The sequence below is a fragment of the Lipotes vexillifer genome, unplaced genomic scaffold (genome assembly GCF_000442215.2).
Source record: "Lipotes vexillifer unplaced genomic scaffold, Lipotes_vexillifer_v1.1 scaffold1000, whole genome shotgun sequence".
In the NCBI taxonomy this organism is placed as follows: Eukaryota; Metazoa; Chordata; class Mammalia; order Artiodactyla; family Lipotidae; genus Lipotes; species Lipotes vexillifer.
The window spans coordinates 386,751-402,220 of NW_006780660.1; positions in this window are offsets into that span (position 1 = coordinate 386,751).

Consider the following 15,470-nt stretch of genomic DNA (forward strand, 5'->3'; position numbering starts at 1 on the left):
GCTAACTGTTTATAAATGGTTACTTGGCTTCTCCTTTGGCTTTTCATCCACATGTGTCTAACTTCTGAGGCAAGGACTCTCCATGTGAGAAAGCGTAAGTGGTAAGATCAAAAAACTCCATTCTTTTCCCCTAGAACTGATTATCCATTGAGCTGTCATCTAGTACATTTTTACATTTGACGGCAGTGATATTGCAGATTTAAAGGCATGATCCAAATTGTTAAAAGTGTTTTCTCTTAAAAAAAAATAATAATGAAAAGATAGATAGGAAATCATGCTAATATTATGGGGAATAAAGCTGTGATGAATGAACTGTGGGCCTTTCCTCTACTTTTAGCTACAGCATGCCTAGTTTATATACTATAGAAAAGTTTCCTTTTTTAAATTTTATTTTGTGATATGTATCTTTAACTTCTACTTATTGGAAAAATGGAACTCCTACAGATTGTGTAGTAGTAGCTTGCTGTTTTTCCACCCATTTTCATTCTGTAGTCTCTAATGCCACATGTGGGACCCATCTCTCTTCCCTTCCCTTTTCTCTGAAACTTCCATTTTACTACCTTCATAATAGGCTTGGCTCATATCCACTCTTCTTTCAGCTCTGGCTTGTGTGTTGCTTTCCTCCTGGCTCTAAGCCCTGTTCCCACCATCTCAGCCATCCCAACTTCAGTTCCTATGATAATCCTTCGTACACTTCACCTCTAACTCCAAATTTACATTCTCTTCTGGCAAATAGCTACACAATTCTCTGCCCACCCCAACTGTCTAATATATAGCATCATTTAAATCTCAGAAATTGATCTCTAATACTTTCAACTCTACAGAGAATAATCCTCTCCAAATTATCTTTATTCCTAAAACTGGTCTTAATAACGCTTTGACTTCCAAATGCACAGTTCTTTGGGCAACACACCCCATAACCTCAAAGACTAAATCCCATATTTTCCCCACTTCTTTCCCATACCTTTCCTTCTTTTAAAAGCTTCATTCTTTTCTTGGCCCAGAGACTTTTAATCACTTCCAATATTAAACTTTAAAACTTCTCAGGCATATGTCCTATCACAATTATTATGCAAAATTGAACTCTTCCCAATGCTTATCTAGTCCAAATAGTAGCTTGTTCCTTTCTATTTTCAAGTTTCCAAGTCCTAATAACAGATTTCCCCCTCTCACAAATTCCATTCTTCTTCCCACAGACATTCTCTGGAACCTGGTATCTTGTTTCCTGCTATTCTGATTATGTTTTACTTGCACTGTCCAACAAAAGCAGCCAGTTATACGCTTTCCTTGGTTTCACAGAAAAGCTGTTTTTTTCCTTAATCTGACATCCCATGACCTGTGGGTTCAGTTCTGCTCACACAACCTTCTCCAGAAATCCCAGATGCTTAGTGGCTACCAAAGTTGCAAAAATGTTTTATATGGGCCCCCAAGGGGGAAAAAAGTCCTGTGTTTGGGAGTTTGTGATATGCAGTGTTCTCTAAAGAGTGGAGCCTTGCAAGACACTCATCTTGCTTGGATCTAAGAACAAGGAGCAAAGCTCCTCATTTCAGAACAAACAGAAGACTTTGCCTAAGGACATTCTCTGGATGAAAGAAAGGATGTGTCTGGTCCTCATTGGGGCTCGCTGGAGTTGCTGGGGAATTACCTCATGGGAACACTGACAGCATGAACTTGATAGATACCTCAGATCCTTCACCTCTGACAGGGGACGGCATTAAGCTGGCTTCTATGTGCATTTCTCAAAGGCAATCCCCAGTGAGACGGGGAATCAATTAACAGCAGCAGTTAACTTTCCCAGTGTGGTGTACTGTATTGCCCTCTTTTATTTTTTTCTCACTTTTCCACTTTTTTCCTTCTGCTTCTTGATTCAAACTAAATTGTCTACACTAAAATCTGCTTCTGCATTCAAAGTAAGAGTGCAGCTGCCATTCCATTCTTATGTTAGCCATTGTTCTGTAGCTCCATCCAAGCCATCAATGAAAGGTTGGCTTAGTCCAAAAAAAAAAAAAAAAAAAATCAGATGGAGTTAGAGACCCATAATTTTACTAGCAAACAAACAAATGAGTATTACTATTTTTTTCCTTATGGCTTAAAAACTCTACTACATCTATTATGTTCATCATTCTAAATTGCTTAAATGCATTGTTATTGTTATTTGCGGCCATATTTATATTCAGCTGTCTTTTTATGTAAGCACTGATGGTCATGTTTGTCATATTTAAATGAGGATTTGGTGTGTGTGTGTATTTTGTTAATATAGATTTTCTCATTAAATAGACACTTTGAGTACCTGATACGTATCAGTCATCATTCTAAGGACTTTGTGCATATTTGCACATTTGAGCGTCAAAACTATCCTTTGAGATAGATATTATCATTAACTTGATTTTGCAAATGAGTAAACTGAGACCAAGAGATAATGAACAGCATGGCCAAGGGGTGACAGCAAACAGCATAGCCATGAATCAATGTCCCCCTTTTCCACCCCCACTAACACTCTCTCCTTAGTACAATGTGCTTAACCATGATGATGTACACTTACACATTTTCCAATCAAAGTCTAAGATATCCAGGGGCAGAAGTCATCCAAGTAAAGAGATTGTTTTGTAGCATATTGAACAAAAAACACCAAGAAAAATTCCTAGTTTTCATATATTCTCTCATCTATGTGTTTTGCACCACACTGCATAGCATTTTGTCCTTAATTGGTTTCCTTAAGAAATCCCAACCTTGCAAGCATCTTCTAATTTCTTTCTTATCACTAATGTTTTTTGAGGTTACAGGGAAATGTCATGTTGCACGGTGCACAGAATTTATCTGGAAAAAATATTCCATATTCAACACCTCTGAAACTACCTTCATATATATATGAAACTACTATTTCATGTATATATATGAAATAGGAGGAATCACTTGGATTCCACCTATTTTAGCCCATTCCATCATGCAATACCCACCCCTAAGGGGTCTCCTTGACCAAATACCCTTGCAGCCTCCTATTCTTCCCATAGAACTTACCAAGTAATAAATTGAAACAGTGATTCTTCCAAAGGAGTTTGGTTAAAAAATAAATAAATTATATACAAAAACAAAGCAAAATAGCCACAAAAACAATAAAATTCTTCAAATTAAAAAAGCGGAAATATATAGAGATAGATACAGATATAGATATAGATAGTACCTACTGTGTGCTGTACAATGTGCTATAATTTTACAGATGTTACCTTACTAAGTACTAAGTACTAAGTACTTAACTTTGAGTTAAGCAGCATTACTTCCATCTTCCAAAAAAGAAAATTGAAAAATCTGAAAGATTTGCCATGGCATCTGCCTCTTTCCACTCTCCTACAGGGGAACATACTAACTCATTGATAACCATAGTGTAATGTGCATAATAATTCTCAACTAACCAACTAATTTTGGACTATTGCCTATGGTCAAGCAGTTTCACAAAAGCAAGTAGTGTACCCAGTTATTCTCACTTTTATTCTAATGCTTTTCCGCTACATCACAATGCCTTATCCCCTCTTACAAGATTATTTATAAAATAATTTTTGAAAATTAATATTCAGTAGAAAGTCAAGGAAATGACAATTGAAATAGCAAGTAATCAATTCATTGATGTAAAATTAGCTATAGCAAATTAATTTGACCTACTTAATAAAAATCATATTTTATTATGAATAGCTAAGGGGAATAATTAATGCTCACAGACATTCATCCATGGCAATATAAAAGCTTTCTTTTTTCTTTTTCTTTCTATCTTTCTACTATTTCTTTAGACATACTCTATAATGTTAAGGAGTGAATATACCTGAAAAATAATATATCAGGTCATGCACAGTCCATCCTGAGTAGAATTAGGATTCAGCATACATTTTCTAAATTAAAGTAGTTAGGAAGAAACATAATTACATCCAAAATAAGAGAAGTGCAGTAAAGGGAGCAGGGTAAAGGGAGAAATATATAAGCTTTACAATTATGTGATAGGTATATGCAGATTGGCACTAAAGACCCAAACTGTCAGACTGAAAGAGAAAAGTAGCAGAGCAGGCAATCAAAGGCTGTTGCTTAAAAAAGAAAAATAAACGTTATGGTCAAATCTTAATTATATTTTTGTAGCCTACATTTTGTGCTGAATCTTGAAGCAAGATGGTCTTTCCTTGGCAAGTTCTTCACTGCATTACTATTTAGATGTAGATGTGACCGTCGGCAGACTGATGACTTAGAGCTTATACACATAGTGTTACATCAACAGATCATACTTTATTCTATTTAGAGAGCTCAAGGACTGGTTTTATTGTTTGGTAAAATAGAAAGACTTTATATCATAGAATGGTTCAATAAGTATCAAAATGTAAAGTATGTGTCCTGTATATATATATATGTACATAGTCATAATTTTAGAATATTTAATTATTATTGATGATTACATCCCCACAATAGTAATTCTAAGTATGTTAACAGAAAACATAATTTTTGTTCTATCTAAAAACCTATGGATTGTTATAGTAAACATAAGAACTTCATATTCACATTTATTTCTTAGGAATTGTTTAAAAATATAGGTAACTTTTTTCCCCACAAATTGGTTATTGCTTTAAGATATTTTAGTTATAGTGCAAAAATAAAAATTTAAACAACCTTAGCCTGAATAAAATATAAAGGATTTGTGTATAAAACTTTTTACCATTTGTCTTCAATGAGAAAGTCCAGGATGAGGGTAGTATTATTTTTTATTTTTTAAATTTTTTAATAGCTCTTTATTGCAGTATAATTGCTTCACAATAACTGTGTTCATTTCTGTTGTACAGCAAAGTGAATCAGCCACATGCATACACATGTCCCCATATCCCCTCCCTCTTGAGCCTCCCTCCCATCCTCCCTATACCACCCCTCTACGTCATCACAAAGCACTGAGCTGATCTCCCTGTGCTATGCTCCTGCTTCCCACCAGCCAACTATTTTACATTTGGTAGTGCGTATATGTCAGTGCTACTCTCACTTCAGCCCAGCTTCGCCCTCCTACCCCATGTCCTCAAGTCATTCTCTATGTCTACCTCTTTATTACTGCCCTGCAACTAGGTTAATGAGTACCTTTTTTTTTTGATACCATATGTATGTGTTAGCATACAGTATTCGTTTTTCTCTTTCTGACTTACTTCACTCTGTATGACAGACTCTAGTTCCAGCCACCTCACTACAAATAACTCAATTTCATTTCTTTTTATGGCTGAGTAATATTCCATTGTATATATGTGCCACATCTTTATCCATTCATCTGTTGATGGACATTTAGGCTGGTTCCATGTCCTGGCTATTGTAAATAGTGCTGCAGTGAACATTGTTGTGCATGTCCATTTGTGAATTGTGGTTTTCTCAGGGTATATGCCCAGTAGTGGGATTGCTGGGTCATATGGTAGTTCTATTTTTAGTTTTTTAAGGAACCTCCATACTGGTTTCCATAGTGGTTGTATCAATTTACATTCCCACCAGCAGTGTAGGAGGGTTCCCTTTTCACCACACCTTTTCCAGCATTTATTGTTTCTAGCTTTTTTGATAATGGCCATTCTGACAGGTGTGAGGTGATACCTCATTGTAGTTTTGATTTGCATTTCTCAAATAATTAGTGATGTTGAACATCTTTTCATGTGCCTCTTGGCCATCTCTATGTCTTCTTGTGAAATGTCTATTTAGGTCTTCTCCCATTTTTTAACTGGATTGTTTGTTTTTCTGATATTGAGCTGCATGAACTGTTTGTATATTTTGGAGATTAATCCTTTGTCTGTTGTTTCATTTGAAAATATTTCTCCCATTCTGAGGGTTGTCTTTTGGTCTTATTTATGGTTCCTTTGCTGTGCAAAAGCTTTTAAGTTTAAGTAAGTCCCATTTGTTTATTTTTGTTTTTATTTCCATTACTATAGGAGGTGGGTCAAAAAAGATCTTGCTGTGGTTTATGTCAGAGTGTTTTTCCTTTGTTTTCCTCTAAAAGTTTTATAGTGTCTGGTCTTACATTTAAGTCTTTAACCCATTTGGATTTTTTTGTGTGTGCATGGTGTTAGGTAGTATTCTAATTTCATTCTTTTACATGTAGCCATCCAGTTTTCCCAGCACCATTTATTGAAGAGGTTGTCTCTCCTCCATTGTATGTTTTTGCCTCCTTTGTCATAAATTCGATGCCCATATGTGCATGGGTTTATCTCTGGGCATTCTATTCTGTACTGTTGATCTATATTTCTGTTTTTGCCAGCACCATACTGTCTTGATTACTGTAGCTTTGTGGTATAGTTTGAAGTCGGGGAGCCTGGTTCCTCCAACTCCGTTTTTCTGTCTCAAGATTGCTTTGGCTATTCGGGATCTTTTGTGTTTCCAAATGAACTGTGAGATTTTTTTGTTCTAATTCTGTGAAGAATGCCATTGGTAGTTTGATAGGGATTGCATTGAATCTGTAGATTGCTTTGGGTAGTATAGTCATTTTCACTATATTGATTCTTCCAATTCAAGAACTTAGTATATTTCTCCAACTGTTTATGTCATCTTTGATTTCTTTCATCAGTGTTTTATAGTTTTCCAAGTCTTTCGCCTCCTTAGGCAGGTTTATTTCTAGATTTTTTTTTTTTTTTTTGCAGTGGTAAATGGGAGTGTTTCCTTAATTTCTCCTTCTGTTGTTTCATTGTTGGTGTATAGGAATGCCAGAGATTTCTGTGCATTTATTTTGTATCCTGCAACCTTACCAAATCCATTGATTAGTTCTAGTAGTTTTCTGGTGGCATCTTTAGGATTCTCTATGTATAGTGTCATGTCATTGGCAGTGACAGTTTTATTTCTTCTTTTCCAATTTGTATTCCTTTTATTTCTTTTTCTTCTCTGATTGCTGTGGCTAGGAATTCCAAAACTATGTTGAATAAGTGTGGCGAGAGTGGACATCCTTGTCTTGTTCCTGATCTTAGTGGAAATGCTTTCAGCTTTTCACCATTGAGTAGGATGTTTGCTGTGGGTTTGTCATATATGGCTTTCATTATGTTGAGGTAAGTTCCCTCTATGCCCATTTTCTGGAGAGTTTTTATAGTAAATGGATGTTGAATTTTGTCAAAAGATTTTTCTGCACCAATTGAGATGATCATATGGTTTTTATTCCTTAATTTGTTAATGTTGTGTATCACATTGATTGATTTGCATATATTGAAGAATCCTTTCATCCCTGGGATAAATCCCACTTGATCATAGTGTGTGATCCTTTTAATGTGCTTTTGGATTCTATTTGCTAGTTGTTGGTTGGAAGATTTTTGATTACGGTTTCAATTTCATTACTTGTGATAGGTCTGTTTATATTTTCTAATTCTTCCTGGTTGAGTCTTGGAAAATTGTACCTTTTCAAGAATTTGTCCATTTCTTCGTGGTTGTCCATTTTATTGACTATAGCTGTTTGTAGTAGTCTCTTGTAGTCCTTTGTATTTCTTCAGTGTCAGTTGTGATTTCTCCTTTTTCATTTCTAATTTTATTGATTTGCATACTCTCCCTTTTTTTCTTGATGAGTCTGACTAAGCATTTATCAATTTTGTTTATCTCCTCAAAGAACCTGTCTTTAGGTTTATTGATCTTTGCTATTGTTTTCTTCATTTCTATTTCATTTATTTCTGCTCTGATCTTTATGATTTCTTTCCTTCTACTGACTTTGGGTTTTCTTTGTTCTTCTTTCTCTAGTTGTTTTAAGTGTAGGGTTAGATTGTTTATTTGAGATTTTTCTTGTTTCTTGAGGTGAGATTGAATTGCTATAAACTTCCCCCTTAGAACTGCTTTTGCTGCGTCCCGTAGATTTTGGGTTGTCGTGTTTTCATTGTCATTTGTTTCCATGTATTTTTTAATTTCTTCTTTGATTTCTTCAGTGATCTCTTCGTTATTTAGTAGTGCATTGTTTAACCTCCATGTATTTGCGCTTTTTACAGTTTTTTTCCTGTAATTGATTGCCAGTCACATAGCACTGTGGTCAGAAAAGATGCTTGCTACATTTTCAATTTTCTTAAATTTTTCAAGGCTTGATTTGTGACCCAAAATGTGATTTATCCTGGAGAATGTTCCTTGTGCACTTGAGAAGAAAGTGTATTCTGCTACTTTTGGGTGGAATGTTCTACAAATATCAATTAGATCCATCTTGTGTATTGTGTCATTTAAAGCTTGAGTTCCCTTATTTATTTTCATTTTGAATGATCTGTCCATTGGTGTAAGTGGGGTGTTAAAGTCCCCTAATATTATTGTATTACTGTCTATTTCTCCTTTCATAGTTGTTAGCATTTGCCTTATGTATTGAGGTTCTTCTATGTTGGGTACATAAACGTTTATAATTTTTATATCTTCTTCTTGGATTGACCCTTTGATCATTATGTAGTGTCCCTCCTTATCTCTTATAACAGTCTTTATTTTAAAGTCTATTTTATCTGATATGAGTATTGCTACTCCAGTTTTTTTGATTTCCATTTGCATGGAATATCTTTTTCCATCCCTTCATTTTCAGTCTGTGTGTCCCTAGGTCTGAAGTGGGTCTCTTGTAGACAGCATATATATGGGTCTTGTTTTTGTATCCATTCAGCAAGCTGTGGCATTTAATCCATTTACATTCAAGGTTATTATCAACATGTATATTCCTATTACCATTTTCTTAATTGTTTTGGGTTTGTTTTTGTGGGTCTTTTTCTTCTCTTGTGTTTCCCACTTAGAGAAGTTTCTTTAGCATTTGTTGTAAAGCTCGTTTGGTGGTGCTGAATTCTCTTATCTTTTGCTTGTCTGAAAAGCTTTTGACTTCTCCATTGAATCTGAATGAGGTCCTTGCTGGGTAGAGTAATCTTGGTTGTAGATTTTTCTGTTTCATTATTTTAAGTATATCCTGCCATTCCTTCTGGCCTGCAGAGTTTCCACTGAAAAATCATCTGATAACCTTATGGGGATTCCTTTGTATGTTATTTTTTGTTTTTCCCTTGATGCTTTTAATATTTTTTCTTTGAATTTAATTTTTGTTAGTTTGATTAATATGTGCTTTGGTGTGTTTTTCCTAGAGTTTATCCTGTATGGAACTCTCTGTGCTTCTTGGACTTGGGTTACTATTTCCTTTCTCATGTTAGGGAAGTTTTCAACTATAATCTCTTCAAATATTTTCTCAGACCCTTTCTTTTTCTCTTCTTCTTCTGGGACCCCTATAATTCAAATGTTGGTGCATTTAGTGTTGTCCCAGAGGTCTCTGATATTGTCCTCAATTATTTTCATTCATTTTTCTTTATTCTGCTCCTTGGCAGTTATTTCCACCTTTTTGTTTTCCAGCTCACTTGTTCATTCTTCTGCCTCAGTTATTCTGTTATTGATCCCTTGTAGTGTACTTTTCATTTCAGTTATTGTGTTGTTTATCTCTGTTTGTTCTTTAGTTCTTCTAGATCTTTGTTAAACTTTTCTTGTATTTTCTTAATCCGTGCTTCCATTCTATTTCCGAGATTCTGGATCATCTTTACTATCATTACTCTGAATTCCTTTTCAGGTTGATTGCCTGTTTCTTCTTCATGTATTTGCTCCTGTAGATTTTTACCTTGCTCCTTCATCTGTGACATATTTTTTTGCCATCTCATTTTTTTTTGAGTGAGATTGTGCTCCTGTTTTACTGGTTGTTTGGCCTGAGGCTTCCAACACTGGAGTTTATAGGCTATTGGGTAGAGCTGAGATGGGTCTTGGTGTTGAGATGAGGACCTTTATGAGGCCTCACTCCTATGAATATTCCCTGGGATCTGAGGTTCTCTGTTAGTCCTGTGCTTCAAACTCGGAGCTCCCACCACAGGAGCTACTACCCAACCCCAGGATTTTGAATCAAGATCCCACAAGCCTCGTGGGGTGGCAAAAAAAACAAAAAAAACAAAAAACAATAACAAAGTAAAAAATAAAATTAGACTAGGAGACTAACAGATATGTTAGAAAGAATGTAAAAATTAACAAAATATATGAATCAACAACCGGAAGGTACATCAGCTCCACAAAATTAAAAAAGAGGAGAGAAAAGAAAAAAAAAAAAAAAGGGACGTGGGAGAAAGGCTGTGGTTGTCGAGGGTGACGCCTAAGCAAAGGTGAGGTTTGGGCAGTGGGCAGGGCCAATGCTCAGGACCCATAGTGCTGGAAAAGGCCCTGGGGGCTGTGGGGGGTGGAGCTTAGACTCAAGGAACAGAAGGCCCAGGCGTGCCCCTCACCCCTCGTCTCAGAGGGCAGGGGACCTCATCTGGGGGTCCAGCAGGCTTCCTGGGCTCGAGTGGGTGGGACAAATGCCCTTATCTCCTCTCTTGCTCCTCTGGTCTGGGGTCTGAGAAGGGCCCTCCTTCCTGCCTCTCCTGATCCTCCTGGCCCCCCTCCTATGACCCCAAGGCCCACACAGCCTGGATGGGGCTTTGGAGTTGGGAGAACCAGCTTGGGAGCTCAGCAGGCTCCCTGGCCCCAGTGGGCCAGGCGATCGCTCTCCACTCCTCTTTGCTCTTCCTGGAGAGTCCCTCCCACCGACTTCTCGTGATCTCCCTGGCCTCAGGGGCCCCAACCCTGTCTGGCCTCCACTTCTCCCTCCTCAGTCTCCCTGCATCCTACCAGTTCACTCTGGGGTTCCTCCCATCTCCTTGGGCATTAGAGTCCCCCACCAGCAGCTGGCAGGCACCCTAGTTGTGGGGAGACGCTAACTCCGCATCTTCCCACACTGCCATCTTGACTCCGCCTCTGAGGGTAGTATTTAAACTGAAGTGTTGCAACCTGGTTGATCCAGCAGACGCTTTCACCAGATGAGTCCCCTGTGGTGTCGCAGTGAAGGAAGGAGAGTCAGAGTCATTACAGAGACCATTGTGTGGAGTCTTAAATCATAAGGAAAAATGAGAACAAGCAGCAAGATTAAAGCTAGAAGGCCCAGAACAATGGTTGAATCCATTTTGGTGACCCAAAAAGGCTATGGATGGCAAGAGTCTCAGAGCTCTTTTTATGAGAAGTCTGGTGTTTCTCCATCGAAAAGTAATAAATCAGACCAAACATACACAATGAAAGAATTTCCTCGAGAATGGGCGCTTTATTATTTATGCGACATGGTTCTGAATTGTTGGAATAACCTCACATACAGTTTCAGATTAATAAACCATTTTTCCTACAAATCATGAAACTGTACACCCATTTAGATTTTGCCTCCTAGTTGGATTATGTCTAGTAACATATACTGACCACCTATTTAATATTTGTGACCACAAATGAATAAACATGTATTTTTTTCTATAAATAATTTTGATGTTTTTTCCTAAGCTTCTAGAACTTTAGGTTAAAAGTTCAAGAATTTTCAAAAGTTCCTGAACTTCAAATAAAATTGATGCTCCAGGAAAATGTACTTCAACCTTTATCTTGACTAGACATTTCAGTTGGCACAATATCGTAGAGTTGAGATGTGTTTGCACCTTACTTTGATGAGCACAGCCAGATGTGCATGATAGTTACCAGAGGGAGGGGTTATGCTCACTCAGGCTAGTGTCCCACTGAACCATTATGACAAATAACTTTGTTTTTGATATTTCAAAATGTTTTTATCATGTATAAAAATATGTAAAATATGGGATACTATTTGTCCACACTTAACTTTTGATTATATTTATATAACTTTGCTTATCCTCAATAACATTTCAGTATTTCAGGCTTGCATCATCTCATGCTTCTACTTCTTCATATTTTTAGTCTATACTCTCTATTTTTTCCATTAGATGTACTTGATGCATATATCCTAAAATACAGATTCATAGGTTCCATTCCTTGAATGATTTCCCTTTCCCTCATCAGGATTAATTCTATTCTGTTTTGCAGGACCATGGTATTCCAAAGAGATGCTTAGGGGCATTCAAGTTCACACTCAACATCTACACAACTCACCAACACACAAACACACTAGCAGACATACCTGAAAATATACACTCCTACACATGACCCGTCACCCATATGCATACTTACGATGTATAACCTTGCAGATGCACACACTCACACGTGCCCAGTCTCACAGTCATACATATGCTCACCATCATTGTCTAACACATATTCTCTTGTACATACGCATTGCACACATGCACCTACAAGTGCCTGCAGTACATGAACAGATACACACCTACACACAAACACATACACATATAAACAGTACACGTGGCCAAACAGTAAAGGTTTATAAGGTCTGAGTAGATTTCTTGGAACATTTTTTTTTCTATCATACATAGTAGGGATGCATGTAATATTTTTCCTTGACCAGTGTGCTAATAATTTAAAAACTTTGAATTAATAAGACAGATTCAAGTTCTTTATTGTAATAATGCAAGTATTACCAATTTACATTTTCTATCATATCTCTTTGCATCTCTCCTCTTTTGCAACCCTAATCCCAAGATAAACTATAGGACTATTATTCAATTTGACAATAGATGAGTGATTTACTTATTCTTTTTCCTCTGTTGACTTTCACACACATTTTTAAATTGAATTAACACTTATTTTTCAGGGCTTAGTTTAAATGTCATTTCTGTGAAGATTTTACTAACCTCCCTAGATACAATTCATTGATTTATCCCTTGTGTTGAAGAGTACTTGTTAACTCTTCTCTTACGACTATTGTGATGTTGAATTTCAGTTAATTTTATATATTTCTTTCCCTTGCTAGATTTTATACATCTTAGAACAAAAATAAGCATTCTTGTAGGTGTTGTAGTTTAGAAGAATATTTTAAAAGGCATTTAATGAATATTTCTTTAAATAATGGAACATTTCAAAGTTTTCTGTTTAAACCCTATGTGGGTTTATTTGTTACAGAAAAACACATTTGGTTTTCAGCAGATACTCTATTGAGTAAAGAGACATTGTATTTGTTCTCTCACTTTAGTAAATAAGTCCCAATCTAAACATATCTCCTTATGTCAATTATATAAGTATAAAGTTTCCTCACAGGTGTCATGTTTACACTGGGACTTAGATACTAAGTTATAGAACAAAGAGTGTATACTTGAAAAAAAAGAGTCAAAATTAGGGTGAAAAATAGAATGTGTTAAAAATGTGAACATTTGTGGTTCAGGAGATAGTTTTACAAATAAAGTTGATATTTTTATTACTCACAGAAGGCCACCTTTAAAATCTGTTCATTACATGGTAGTTCTCAATTTTTGCCTTGATGTTTACTAAGAAAGAATAGAATTAGTGACATTAACATTAAAATGATATAAAGCTGAGAAACCATAACGATATAGTAGAATAGAAAGGGACAAAAGTAGAATTATGTTCTTAATAAAGATTCCCTTAGCACATTTCTACAATAGGAGCAATAGCATCTTCCCTCTAATATGCTCTTGGAATCAACAACAAATTATCAGATACTTTATCCATATTTGATAGCCCTATAACATTTTCTGACACAATTTTTGTTCAGTTAAAATGTTTCAAGAATTTTAATAGAAGTTAACTGCAGTCTAAGTAATATTTTTAAAAATTGAATTAGATTATTATATCTATAATTCTACTGAAAACCGTAGAGGCTTATAAACGTGTTCTTGTGTGTGAAAGCCGTTTGGAGCCCTTGATTCACTGTTAATTATCTGGCACACAGTATTTATATTCTGTAGTCAATACTTTATGGCTTTTCTGCCCTGTAAAAAATGTGCTTGCAAAATGGAGTTGCTGGTGTTACAAAGAGCCTTCATATCTTAATCTTTTTTATGTCATTTTGTGAATAGTAATTAAAATCTTCCCTTCAGTGCAAACACAGGCCTCCAGAACATCTTTGTAATTTTTTAAACTTCTAGGAGGCTTAGGTTTTTTTTTTCCTAGTGGAAAATATTCAATTAGTTGAGTTACATTCTAACTGAGGTATGGCTAGAGTAATAACCGGTGACCCCCTGCATGTTTCTTCTGCTCCTTGTACATCAGTTATTTTTAGGTAAAGTACTTCAGGGACAGCTGCCCAAGACTTAACCCCACAGCTTAATGATACAGGAAAAAATCTCATTGAACTGCACAGCTCACCTCTCAATAAATTAACATTTCCTTCTTGTTTCTTCCTGGCTTCAGCATAAAATAAAGGAGAATTATGTCTAAGCATATGATTTTCTGTGTAGGATTGAATCAATTAATTATCACTAAATAAGAATCGATTTTAAGCATTTTTCTCTTTTCCAATCACCGATTATTATCCATCTTTAAAATGAAATTTGGTTTTCTTCAAAATAAGTAATTCTGAAAAATGTAAATTATAGATTTTGAAGTGATACAGAGGGGGTTTGTATGTGAACTCTACCATTTATGCTCAGTAATAAGTTTAATTTGGGGGAAATTACTTCTTAAATCTCAGTTTTCTCACTTATAAAATATGGCTGTTAATGAATACTCCATAGTAGAGTGAGGATGCAATAATTATGGTGTATCAAGTATATTTCAGAGTGTCTGGAACTTAGAAAAATCTCAGCTATGTTACAACTTGTATTTCTATAAACATTGAATAGAGATACTTATAATAATATAATCTTTTAAAAGAGCAAACCACATTTAAGTAATATGTAATATTTAATAATATGGTATAGTCTTCTTAAACACTTCCTATTTCTTGTTAGGAAAGAAATAGTTACTGTTTAAAGATTATGACCTGGAAATTACACAGTGAGGTCCACTACCACCTCACTGACCAGAGCTCAGTCACTTGTCAGTATAATCAAAAAAGACAACGGGGAAAATCAGTGTTTAGGTGGGAGATCATTTGACCAACTGTAACTCATATTCAATTACTGAAGGTCAATGCTTAGCCTGGGTGTGAGGGATAAGTAGAAGTCTCTCCCAAAACCTCTTTACATTTATGATATGTGTATAATTTTATTTTTTATCCTGTTTTATATTTATTCATGTTACAATGTGTTCCTTTTTCTTACCCTTATTACATGCACGGGCTTGATAAAATTCTCTTCTTTTTCACTACCATTCCATTCCAGGTAATCTGGATGTATTTGGCTGTCCCTAGCAACAGTCATTCTTGCCTTCATTCTTCCTTGTCACACTGAATGTGAACATGCAGTCTGCCCCATGTCCCACTGCAACCTCATCTCTCTGTGCAGACATCTTCTCTTTAGATATGTACAGAGGTAGTTCAGCAAATTCACCTAGAGTTTTCTTGGAGGCTCTGTGTTGATTTTAGAAAATCTTGTGTCACATGTCACAATGTGCCCACTAACAGCTCATGTCATAAAACCTACATGAAAAAAAAAATTCAGCAGAAAAAAAAATCTCTTTCCCACTAGAGACTGCACAACTTCAGATCTTGTCCCCCATTGGCTTATCTTGGATTATACATTGGCAAACCAGTCAATGAGCTTTGAACTGCAGACTATGGGATTACATAGGCATTCCCCCATCTGCACATAAGAACTCATGTCCAGGCAGTCTATCTGTATGTTTATGTATCAGCTTAT